This window comes from Lontra canadensis, unplaced genomic scaffold, assembly GCF_010015895.1.
Source record: "Lontra canadensis isolate GAN:19392208 unplaced genomic scaffold, GSC_riverotter_1.0 scaffold107, whole genome shotgun sequence".
In the NCBI taxonomy this organism is placed as follows: Eukaryota; Metazoa; Chordata; class Mammalia; order Carnivora; family Mustelidae; genus Lontra; species Lontra canadensis.
The window spans coordinates 6,238,875-6,252,171 of record NW_022631101.1 but is presented as its reverse complement, the minus strand read 5'-3'; the positions used below and the strand labels follow the sequence as shown (position 1 = coordinate 6,252,171).

General features: G+C 45.2%; 1 pseudogene; it reads left to right on the top strand.

The window, feature by feature from the left end:
- The first annotated feature begins 229 nt into the window (after positions 1 to 229).
- On the top strand, positions 230 to 13,297 carry LOC116855964 (annotated as a pseudogene).

Genomic DNA, 13,297 nt, shown 5'->3' with positions numbered 1-13,297 from the left:
CCGTCCATGGCTCGGCCGGTCACACGACGCGCACGCGCGGCGTGTTGCAGAGGCGAAAGCGGAGCGAAGGGCATAGCCCCGTGAGTCAGTGTCAGATTTTCTTGTTCAACACTGGTCTTTGCGGGACCGTTCCCCCGCCCCCGGGCTCCAGTCCTCAGCACCCGGGGTTCGGGATCGCCACGTACGATAAAACCTCTTCGCCCACGTGTCCCGCGCCCGATGATTCCCGGCAGCATCATCAGACATTCCAGGCCTGGGGGCTCCACTGCGGGTCCAGGGGTTCACGTCTGTTTGGAGTTAAAATCGCCGAGGCGGATGCCCGCCTTCCGTCCAGGTAGACAGCGCCTGCCTCATCTTCTTGCTGGAAAAAACCCTCCGGGACTCCCGCCAGGCTCCGGCCTCTGCCCCTCTCAGCCGCGCTGAGCGTGGAGCCTTCCCTCCCTGTCCCCCAGGGCGGAGGCGCTCGTTCAGAACCGGCCGCCACATCTCCATGGCCTTGGGGTTCCCTCTCCCCTGACGCCCCCTCCACCTACGCGACCTCTGGAGGCGGCAGTCCTCTTTGTACTCGCCGCCTTAGGGTTTCTTCCGCACAAACATGCCACTGGCTGTGCTTGTCGTGGTGTTTGCGTTCCCGAAGCCCTACTAGAAAGTAAGGCTTCTTCCCAGGAAAAGAACATCTTTATTCCATACTTGTGTGAGGGTGTGGGGCGAGCGGACAGCCAGAGAGCGTGAGAAAGACTACGTGTGTGAGAAAGGAACAAAGTGTAGAGCAGGCGGACGTGGAGAGAGAGTACGAGTGGAGTGAACCAGAGAAAGTGGAGGGAGAATGGAGAAATCCAGATTAAAACGTATCTCCAGAGAGGTGAAGGGTAGCACATTAGACGAGAGTCCCCTTAACGGGTGGTAGGAGTGGGGCAGCGAGGAGCAGATACATCCGACTGAGACCGTGGGAGAATAGAATTGGAGCCGTGGCAGACAGGGGTAGTGCTGAGACAGAAAAACGGGCAATGGGTGACGGCAGAGGGACAAACAGAGCCTGGAAGGAATCCGCTGGTTTTAATCCCTTCGTTGGCTTCCTGCTGCCCTCAGAACAAAAATCCAGACCCACTCGATGGCTACAGCAGAGAGCTCTGGATGTGGGGCCCGTCCAGTTTGAGGAAAGGAACAAGTTTCTCTTTCCTGCATTGACCAGACGTTGGACACTGGCTGCCAAAGGCAGACGCTTAACCAACTGAGCCACCCAGGCACCCCAGTCCTCACTTTCATATCCACCATGCTGCTGAGACACTCCATGTCTGAGTCACTGGGGACCTGAAGGACTTTCTCTTGGGTTTCCACATCACAGTATTTTTTTTTAAACAAATCTATCTTCCAGTCACCCCTTGGCTTATTCTCTGAACCCCTTCTCTTCTGTCTCCACCTCCTACCTTTCCATGTCGCTCCATCTTGTAACTCTGAACACCGTCACTTTGCACCACTCCACCCAGACCACCAGACCGCTCTCCCGAAACCAGGGCCCTGTATCCAGCTGTCTCTGTGACATCTCTGCTGGGATGATAGCCTGGCATCTTCCCCTTAATACATCCAGCAATGACCCCACAAACTCCTCCAAGTGTCTCCTGCAGTCTGCCTCTGCTTATAAGGCGACTCTGTGTTTCCTACAGCCTAGGGGGGCATCCTGGCATGTTTGCAAAGTATACAAGCCGTTGCTTATTGGTGTTTTAACTTAGGACAAAAGAAATAAAAATTAGATGTTTACTCAAAATAGATAAGGGGATACATGGTTTCCAAAAGTCTTCTGAGGTATGGGAGAAAAAGTGTGAAGAATTCTGATCTGCTCTGGAACTTTCTGATCGGCTTGCTTTACTACTCTGATCTTACCTGCTCTTTGTCTCCTCCACTCACCCTGCTCCAGCCATAGAGGCCTCCCTGTCCTTTCTGGAGCCCAGAATGCCACCATCCCTGGGTCTTCACATGGGGTCCTTCTGCCTGGAAGTCTCTGGCCCCTCACATGCAAGGGGCAAAACCTCTTCTTTCCTTGGGTCTTTGGTTCTGAGATCACCTCTCAGTGACACCTTCTCTGGCTTCTGTCCCTTCATCTTCCACTCCCTTTAACAGTCCACATACTCCCTCACCCTCAATTCTGGTCCCTTTTGCCTGCTCTGCATGTTTCTCTCTGCTCCCTCCCCTTCCACTGGCTGGACACTCATGACAGCAGGGCCCAGGGGCGAGCAGAGCCAGAAGGTAGGTGTGCTGGGCTGTGAGTGTGCAGCACCCAGCATCACGCGGGACTGCTGAGGCATTTTGCAGATACAGCTCCGGTGTCCCTCCCAGAGATGCCCCCTGCAGTGGCCGGAGGGGAGGATAGGACTCAGCCTCAGTACCACTTAAAGTGCCCCACGTGCTTCCGGTGTGGATCCAGCATCACCAAGGCTCTGGGTTCTCCGTCTCAGAGGCTGAGAGCAGCCCCTGACCCAGGGAGAGGGGAGGGGGCCCTGCTCTGCGTGGGGTGTGATCAGGGCGGGTCTGTGACCTGGAGGGGAGTGTCGGGTCCAGCCCAGGTCCCCACTGTTGCCGTGTGTTGTGCGGGGGCTTCACCCGGGCAGGAGCCAGTTCTGAAGAAAGGGGTGGGGACACTCGCTGGTTGGTGTCTGGAGGAAGTCCCTGTCCCTGAGCCCCCTCCTGTGGCAGTGGGCAGCAGAGGACTGTCGTTTGCACACGGAGAGGGCTTCCTGTGTGATGTTGTGGTACAGGAAGGACGTCGGTTGATTCTAAGCATTCAACTGCAGCTTCTTGACTCCTAGGATTGAATTCTCAAGGCTGATCTCGTCTGAGGAAGCAGCAGCGTGGACGAGGAGGAAGAGGAAAGGAGGGAGGCAGGAATGGCTGGCTGTCAGGTACAGTCATATTCTGGGCTTTCTGTCTCTCATTCCTCGCTCACCTTCTCTGACCCTGAAGTGTCCCGCTGAGTCGTGTCTGTGCACACTCCCCCAGGCCTTCCCTCAGTCCGTCTCCCTCCACTCAGATTCCATCTCCTTGTGCCCCAGTGACGTGGAGCCTGTGAGGGGGCACCCCGGGCGCATCCTGCATCCTGGTGGGCTTCACATCAGGTGTGTGCTGTCAGCTGTCAGACCAGGAGCCAAGGAGCTACATGGGGAAGTCACATATTAACGTGTATGGATAGTTGGAAAATTCCAGAAAACAAGCACGAGAAGAGGATATCAGCCCTGCCTGACTTTATAATGCATTCAAAGCTAAACAAGTGAACCACACATAGTGTTTCTGGTTCTAAAATACGATTTAGAATAACGATTTAGAATAAAGTTCAGGAATAGATTATCAGTAGGATGTTTTCATCCATAATTGGCTTTAAAAATGGAATCAACCTAAATAACAGTAAGAGGTTTTTAAAAATCATTCTCAGCGCATTTATCCACAGAGACCATGGTGTTCCTGTAGCAACTCTTGTGCAGCAGATGTTTTAGGTAAAAATGGCGGTTATGTAGCCAAGATGCGGACCATAGAACTTTCTTTTTGCCGTCAGAGGGCAAATTCTGGTTCCACCATTATTTTTAAGTATTGTATCTCTTTTATTTTCAGTATCACATAGATGAGTGACTCATGTATGTATGGATGTACTGACTGATTAAACTCCTCACAAAGCAGTAGCTTAGGCAGTCAGATGTAATGGGAAGGGGACACCCCTCCCTGTCCTGCCCTCCACTGTTCATGTCTCAGTGGGGAACCACTGTTGTCAGTTCCGTGGCAAGAAGCAGTTCCAACCTTATAAAAATGCATTTACACGTTGTTATAAAATTTTAGAAAAAAAATGCTCAATGAAGTTTGTTGTAATATTTTATTTTGCAAATTAAAAAAAAAATGTACCCAGCACGTCTAGTCGTTGTTTTCAGGTTAATAAACAGAGACACAGCTCGCTCTTTGATCCTCACGTGGGCAGTCTCTTAATGAAGACATGTGGGACCTTCACCATCTTTCATTGGTATAAAGAATGCCGCAGTGGCTGCGTATGAGCAGCCCGATCTCTCTCTGCAGACGTCAGGGGACTTCTCTGGGTTGGGCAACTTGACCTGTGATTACCAGGTGGAGGACAGTGCATTACACGAGGACAGACTCTGTCCGATGCGGTCCCCTGAAGCTGCAAAGTACCCCGTCCCACAACATGTGTGACTCCCTCCCCCGCCAATGTAAGCAAAACTTGGTGCTGTAATCTCTTTGCGTTTTGAAAATTGGGGGGAAAAGGACAATCCCTTCTATTTCCATTTTCTACCAACTTGTAATTTGCATTATTTTTGTGGACTCAAACATGGTTTTTCATAGTTTGCTGTTTTCCTTTGAGGTATTTTTAGGAGCTATCTTATATTTTGTGGTTTAATTCTTTACATACATGCTTGTGTCTTTCTTAGTTTAGCAGTGTGCAGTGAAACGTCAATCTTTCTTGCCCTCTGCTTTCTTATCTTGCCTCGGAAAACCTCAGATAGCGTAATCTCAAAGTACTGTGTTCCACTTAGTACTCTTTGTTTAAAATTGTCTCTTTCATTTGGCTTTTTAATGTATATCTTGTAGCTATTTATTTCATTGATTGAAAAGTTTCAGGTAACACACACATTAACAGGTTCCCCTGTTGTTTGGCAAGGCTTTCCATTTTTTCTTTTCAAAGTGATTCTCCTCAGCCTCATGGAGACTTTTTTTTTCTTTTAAACCCCACATTTCTTCTGTATTTGAATTGCTCTGAATTTCTGAATCATGAGGTCTTTATGTCACCACATTTTTCAGTAAGAATTAACACTTGTCAGTCTTTGGCCATGTCTTTGTTCCGTCTTTCAGTAAAGTTTCCTCTTCACATAGGTTGGGAAATGTCTTGCAAATAGAGGTCCTGACACAAGTGCTAATGGGATTGGGTGTCTCCCCTCACCCCGTCAGGCCTCAGGCATCATCATCAGTCATCAGTGGTGACTGACAAGAGCCTGGCTGGTCCACGGGCTTCAGCCTCACCTGTGGCAGAAATCCTTCCAGCACTTACTAGAATTTGTGATGCCTGGTGGACTGGTCTTGCTCAGTAACAGGTTTTTAAATGTCCTGTTTGGCATGATTTTTAATCATCCAGTATTTCTTCCAAGATCTGCTGTGATCAACCTGTGTTTTACTTAATCTGTGAAATTAACGTACATTAGTAAAGTTCCTCCTCATGAATTGGGTTTTTGTTGTTGCTGTTGTTAGAATAAACTCCATTTGGCTAATAAACTCCATAATGATTAAATGTCTGACTTTAAATGAAAACATGTCATTTATATATATTTTTAAAGATTTTATTTATTTATTTGACACAGAGAGATCATAAGCAGGCAGAGCGGCAGGCAGAGAGAGAGAGGGGGAAGCAGGCTCCCCGCCGAGCAGAGAGCCTGATGCGGGGCTCGATCTCAGGACTCTGAGACCATGACCGGGGCTGAAGGCAGAGGCTTAACCCACTGAGCCACCCAGGCGCCCCTGTAATTTATATTTTTACAGATAATTTGTCACACCTGAAGATACCTCTTGTGCTCTAGATCCTCTAGGTGTGTAGACCTATCACTAGTGTGGAGAACACAATATATACCATGTCCACATAACCAACCGTGTGCTGGAGAGTTTTCATGTATATATAGTTCTTTTATTTTCCACGAAAATGGGCAGTCTTCACTGTTTTAGTGGATCTGATATCCACTGATAGAATAAAACTAGGGATGTATAGTTTGCTCACAATTATATATTCTTGCTCAAAATGATGTCTGAACATTCATTTCAGTTGAATCGATCCTGACATCCCTTTCCTGCTCACATTTTGTGTGAACATGAGCAGGCTCCCCAAGGTTCCTTGGTGAAATGTGTTTTTCATTTCAGGAACGCTTGACCTTCAGGGATGTGGCCATCGAATTCTCTCGGGAGGAGTGGGAGTGCCTGGACCCTGCCCAGAGGGCCTTGTACAGGGACGTGAAGGTGGAGAACTACCGGAACCTGGTCTCCCTCGGTGAGGATAACGTTCCTCCAGAAGTCAGGGGCTGCCCCAGTGAGTCTCTTAGGAGCCCTTGCCCTGCCTAAGATTGAGGCCGTGTACCTTCTGACATGAAAAAGTTTATGAGGCAGCATGTAGACTTTCACCTCCCCCCGTCCTCAGATGATCTCCCCACTCCACCCTAGCTTAGGGGCACTTCCAAAAGCTGAGTAAGAACAAAACCTTACGGCAAACTTTAAAAAACATCTGATTCTGGATCCACTTTTATCCCAGTACTTTTGACTCAGTAGTTCTTGGAAGAGAGCTGGATATCAATGTTTTAAAAATATCCCTTAAGCATTCAGAAGGACAGACTGAACAACTTTGTGAAAATTTTTTTCTAGACACATCTGTAACGTCCTCTCGTGTCAGCTGAACAAAGGGCTGGAATGTGTATTCTGGAAAAGACACAGCACATCATATTCCTTTCTTCTTCTAAGCAGGAATCCCTCTTCCTGGCCTGAATAACACCTTTATTTTGGAGCAAGGGAAAGAGCCCCAGACTGTGGAGAGCAAGGTGAAAACAGTGAAAAAGCCAAATGGGTGGGAACACAGGCAAGAGCTCAGAAGGGCAGAGAGGGGGCCGTACCATCAATAGTGTTTGGGGACCTTTCTCCCAGTGGGAGAGTTTTTCCTTCTTGTGAGCTCTTGGAGGAAAGTTCACTTCCCTTCGTCACTCCTTTCTTCAGACATGTGGAAGTGTAGCCTCGCAACCTCTAGCTCATGCAAAGACCAAAGCAAAATCTTCATCATGACCTGTGGCTCTCTACTATATGCTCCTATGACCTCTTTTTTTAAAAGATTTTAAGTAATCTCTTCACCCAATGTGGGGCTCAAACCTACAACCCAGAGATGAGTCGTATGCTGTACGGACTGAGCCAGCCCGGAACCCCCTGCCCCTATGACTTCTTTGGTCCCTTGACCTTAAGGAGCACTGGGAGGCTGGTTTTAATTAAGGTCCTTGGCCTCAGTCCCATTCTTGTTTCCACTCCACATGGGTCAGAGCTGAAGACTCCCCAGTCCTGGCACCAGGCCTTTTCCAGGATCTACCCCATTCTGTATACATGGGAGACCGTCTCCTGGGGTTGGGAAACATCAGCATCTGGGGCCCCAGAGTTCTCTGCCTCCTCAAGCCCCCCATCCGTTTCTTCAGTTCTGCTTTCGCTGCACATCAGAAAGTGTGTCCGGCCGGGGAGTAGGGTAGGGCTCTCGATCCAGCAGTAAAACTGCTTTCACGCTGCAGGACTATAAGCATGTCCGCACCAAAACTATGCTGTAACCTTTGCTCTGTTGTGGTTTTGTTTCTTTTCTCTCAAAGTATTTTCTAAGTTCCTTTGTTATACCTTCTTTGACCCGTGGGATTTTTTTTTTAAGACTGTTTAAAATTTTTCATGTATTTTTGAGCTTTCCAGTTTTCCTTCAGTTCTTCCTAGTTTCGTTCTTTTGTGGTTGGAGAAAATAGTTTGTATGATTTTGCGTTTTCAGTTTGTTGAGACTTGCTTCATGGACTGATACAGGGTCTGTCCTGGAGAATGTTCCACATGCAGGTAGAGAAGAATGTATTTTGCTCTTACTGGGTGCAGTGTTCTGTGTTCGCTGGTACTCGTTGGGTTTATAGTCAGGCTAAAATCGTCTGTATCCTTACTGAACTTGGGTCTAGCTGTGCTCTCCATTTTTGAAAGTGAGGCCTGCAAGTCTCCAAATACTATTCTAGAACAACTTTTATTTCTCCCTTCAAGTCTGTAAATGTTTCATATATTTTGGGGTTCGCTTGTGTATATGTTCATATTTGTAATTCCTTAATGAGTTATCTTTAAAAAAATACATATATATATAGTCCTTTGTCTCATAAAAATTTTTACTTTAAGTACATTTTGTCTCATTAGTACTGCTACTAGGAAATGAAAAAATTCATTAGATTAGCTATATTACATTCCCACAATATTCCCAAGGTACTATATGAAAACTTGGCTCCTCTATATCCTGTCCTCCTCTCCTGTTACTGTCATAAAATTTTATCTCTATATGTTGGGACCATCCATGTAGATTTAAAATAAGTTTTGTTTTTTAAATCAATAGGGAAAAAGAGGAGCAACAAACCAAAAATACAGTAATACAGTAACCCTATACACACGCACTATTACTGTTCCTTATTTTTGATGTGGATTCAAGTTAGTCTCTTCCTTCATTTTAGCCTGAGGCATTTATTCCTTTTGCCATTTTTTAAAAAATTATTTTTATTAACATATAATGTATTATTTGCCCCAGGGTACAGGTCTGTGACTCCTCAGGCTTACACACTTCACAGCCCTCACCATAGCACATACCCTCCCCTCCCTTTGCCATTTTTTGTTGGGCAGGTCGACTAGCAAGGGAGTCTCAGTTTTTGTTTTTTTTTTTTTTTCTGCCAATGTCTTAAGTTATCCTCTATTTTAAAGGATAGTTTTGAAGTATCCTGACAGTTTTTGCCAACTTACTTGCTGTTTTTGTGGAGACATGCACTTACGATACTCAGTGATTTTCATACTGTTACTTTTACCCAGTTCTTTCTGCTATTTGAAAACTGGTATTTCAGAAGCCAGTGGACATGGGTATAACTTAGACTGCTGGGAATAGGTGGGAACTTTTCTTAACATGTTTTCCAATTCTTATCTTGTGTGCTTTTTCTGGAACATAAATCTTTTCTCTTGTTTTTATTGAGAGAGAAAGGATTAGAATTCCACCGTCTATAATTTTGTGTAATTGTGGTTATTTATTATTTACCTATTGGTCTTATCTTGGTGTAATTGAAAAATTTCATTTAATAACTTGTCATTTACAGATTATGGATCTTAGCATCTAGTTTGGAATATGATACAATTCGTCAGTTGTTAATGTTCCAAAATGCCTATCCTGCAGCGTATAGATAGCTTTAGAGTAGATATTAAGAATATTTTGTTATTCCAAAGATGTATTAAATTCTTCTTGATTTTCCTATTACGCTTTTAGTTTTACAATTCATAATTTCCATGTATTTATCTTATTCGTTAATTTTTTTTAAGATTTTATTTTTAAGTAATCTTTATACCCAACATGGAGCTCAGACTTACAACCCTGATATGTCACATGCTCTACTGACTGAGCCAGCCAGGCGCCCTCATTAATTTTGTAAATGGATTATTTGCACCCCCCCAAATCTATTACTTCATATATAGCTGTGCTTCAGCATTTATTTGCATATAAAAATTATACTGTAAATATGCATTTGTATGTTTCTTTTTTTTAATTTTAAAGAGAAAGAAAGGGGAGTAGGGGGAGAGGGAGAGAGAAATCCAAGCAGTCTCTGTGCTGAGCCCAGTGTGGGGCTTTATCTCACAACCCTGAGATCACAACCCGAACCCAAATCAAGAGTCAGACATTTAACCAACTGTACCACCCTGTCCCTCCAATATCTGTTTCTTTACAGTATGAGACACCCACATTTGTCTACTGCTAATTGGTGTGTGTTTTGGTGTGGTGGTCAAAAAATACACTTTCAGAACTTATGTAAATTTACATAGTGTGAACGATTTGGTCATACAGTGTTTGAAAGTAAGTTTCCAGGGCACCTAGGTGGCTCAGCTAAGCGTCTGACTCTCAAGATGACCGATCCTGGGTATGGAGCCTGCTTGAGTCTCTCTATCTTTCCCTCTGCCTCCCCTCCCCTTCTCTTAAAAACAAACAAAAAACCACATACAGAGAAAGAAAGTAGGCTTCCCTTAAAGTAATTTGAAATACACATCATCTTTTATTAAAAGGATTCTATTCTGTTCACTTTGCATTCTTAAACATTTGCAGATGTTGGCTGGGAAGTTTTTATCTCTTCAATCTATTTACTTTTAGTGTAATATCCATTTTGCAACTCTAGTTAATGTGAAGACTATGGTTTATTATTATCTTTCAGATAGCTCTGCTAGATTCATGATCAAGGAATTATTACCAAAGAAAGAAATTGATAACAGAGAATTATGCCAGCCAGTGGTCTTGGGAAGACATGAAAGCCATGGCCTTGAGGATTTTGACTTCAGGGAAGTTTGGGGAGATATGTCTGATTTTGAGAGTAACTGTGGCTATGAAGAAAGAAATTCCAAAGGAGTACTTGTGACAGATATTGTAAATCTTACTGGTAGAAAAGATAAACAAGACAGCAAATCCTGGATTAATTTACCTTTAAAGCAGCATGCTTCTTTAAGAAAAAGTACATATCGGGGCGCCTGGGTGGCTCAGTGGGTTAAGCCGCTGCTTTCGGCTCAGGTCATGATCTCAGGGTCCTGGGATCGAGTCCCGCATCGGGCTCTCTGCTCAGCGGGGAGCCTGCTTCCCTCTCTCTCTCTCTCTGCCTGCCTCTCTGTCTACTTGTGATCCCTGTCTGTCAAATAAATAAATAAAATCTTTAAATAAAAGTACATATCAGTATTTTAAGCAAGGGAAGTCATTAGTAAAAAATTTGTTAAAGATAAAAAATAATATAGTCTATACAGGAAACAAGTATACAAAATGTTTTGAAAATAGAATTGGGTTAAGCGTTCAGTCACATCTGGTTGAACTGCAGAGATTTCAAACTGAGGACTGTAAGGGCCTGTCCCTCCCAGAGGAACTAGCTTGTGGACCCCGGAAGTAGGGGCGGGGCAGGCCGGGTGAAGACGTCCAAGACGTCCAATCGGTGTGGCGTGGGTATATCCACTGGTGAATTAGGATTCAATTGGCTACCTGTTTGGGGCGGGGCTTAACCACCCCCATAAAGCAGGAGGAGAAGGAGAGCTGTCAGAAGAAGAAGAAGCAGTAGAGGAGTCGGCGGGAGCAGAAGAAAGAGAGCTGTGACAGCTCTTGTAAGAGCTATAGGAGCTGTAGCAGCTCTTGTAAGAGCTGTGAAAGTTGTGACAGCTCTTGTCAGAGCTAGACGAGCCTCCCGCGGCCCCAACGCCAGCAGCCCCGCCCACACCGCGGCTTCGGCCGCGGCACCGTGGGGAGTAGCGGAGCCACCAGCGGTCCTGACACCAGTGGTCCCGACGCCAGCTGTCCCAGCACGCCAGAGGTCCCAGCACTCCAGCAGCAGCCGAGCCGCCAGCAGTCTTGACGCCAGCGGTCCCGACACCAGTGGCCCCGCTGACACACAGCGAGGAATGGCCTAGACGCCAGCAACCTCGCTGCGAACAGCTTCGCTGCCAGGAGCGGCCTTGATACCCCGAGCCGCAGCCTCGCTGGAGCTGCGCCATTCCGGGGAGCGGCTTCGTCAGGAAAGAGGCTTCCTCCAGAGTGGCCTCTTTTTGTGAGCAGCCTTGTCCGAGGAGCGGCCTCGCCGGAGCAGCCCTTGTCCGGGGAGCAGCCCTGTCTGAGGAGCGACCTCATCAGCTGCGGCCTCGTCCTGGGAGTGGCCTCGTCCAGAGTGGCCTCATCTACAGAAAGGCCTTGTCCAGAGCAGCCACGTTGAGAGCGGACTTGCCGGGGTCATCGTCGTCACCTTTTCGTAAGAGACAGCCCTGACCGGTCAGTTTGATTTTTGATGCTTGGCGTGAAATAAAGCTTTGATTTTTGCTTTATATCAGTCTCGTTCTTTGATCACGGACCCTAACAAGGACAAAATTAATGAATGTAATCAAGTTGAGAAGTCTGTCAAAACTTGTTCTTCAATTTTGCCACTTCCAAGATTTCTTCCTGGCGTCAAAACCAACCTCTGTAATAAATATGGACGGGTTTTTATGTATCCTGCATTGTTCACACAGCACCAGAAAACAAAAATTAAAGAAAAACCGTACAAATGTAGTGAGTGTGAAAAGACTTTTAGCCATCATTCAGTCCTTACTAGTCATCAGAGAATTCATCCTGAGCAGAGACCTTACAAATGTAATGAGTCTGGTAAAGCCTTTAAGCAGTTCTCAAACCTCACAAGACATCAGTGAATCCACACAGGAGAGAAACCATATAAATGTAGTATCTGTGACAAAGTTTTTAATCAAAATTCCCACCTTACAAATCACTGGAGAATTCATACTGGAGAAAAACCACACAAATGTTATAAATGTGGTAAGGGTTTTATCAAATGTTCAGATCTCTGGCGTCATGAGAGAATTCATACTGGAGAGAAACCTTACAAATGTAATGAATGTGGTAAGGGTTTTACCAAACGTTCCTATCTTTGGGATCACGAGAGAATTCATACTGGAGAGAAACTATACAAATGTACTGAATGTGGCAAGGTTTTTAGGCAGTGGTCTACCCTCAGGATTCACCGAAGAATTCATACTGGTGAGAAACCTTATAAATGTAATGAGTGTGGCAAGGCTTTGAAGCAATGCTCACACCTCACTAAGCATCAGAATGTACATCCTGGAGAGAAGCCACACAAATGTACTGTATGCACCAAGACTTTTATCCACATTTCAAGCCTTATGAAACATCAGAAAATCCATTTTGGAGAAAAACCATACAAATGTAATGAATAGTGGTAAGGCTTTTTTCCAAAGTTCAAGTCTTGTGGAACATCAGAGAATTCATACTAGTGAGAAACCTCACCAATGTAATGAGTGTGGCAAAGCCTTTACTGTCCAGTCAAGCCTAACTAAACATAAAAAAAAAAACATACTGGTGAGAAACCTTATAAATGTAATCAGTGTGATAAAACATATATACAGCTTATACACCTTACTAGACATTGGAAAATCCATACCGAAAAGAAACATGAATCTAGTATATGTGATAATGCTTTTATTCAAAGCTCAAGCTTGGGGGCTCATCAGAGAATTCATGGAAGAGAGAAACCTTACAAATGTAGTGAGTGTGGCAAATTCTTTAACTGGTGTTCTCGCCTCACTCGACATCAGAGAATTCATACTGGAGAGAAGCCATATAAATGTATTGTGTGTGGCAAGGCCTTTAGTCAAAATTCAAACCTTACAATTCATCAGAGAATTCATACTGGAGAGAAACCTTACAAATGTAATGAATGTGGCAAAGCCTTTAAGCCTCATAAGACATCAGAATATACATCCTGGAGAGAAACCACACAAATGTATTGTGTGTGGTAAGGCTTTTATCAAACGTTCACACCTTTGGGGTCCTGAGAGAACGCATACTAGAGAGAAGCCATACAAATGTACTGAATGTGGCAAGGCCTTTAGACAACGGTCTGACCTCAGGATTCACCAAAGAATTCATGCTGGAAAGGAACCTTAGAAATGTAATAAATGGCATAGATCATTTAACCATTTCTCACAATACACTATGCATTAG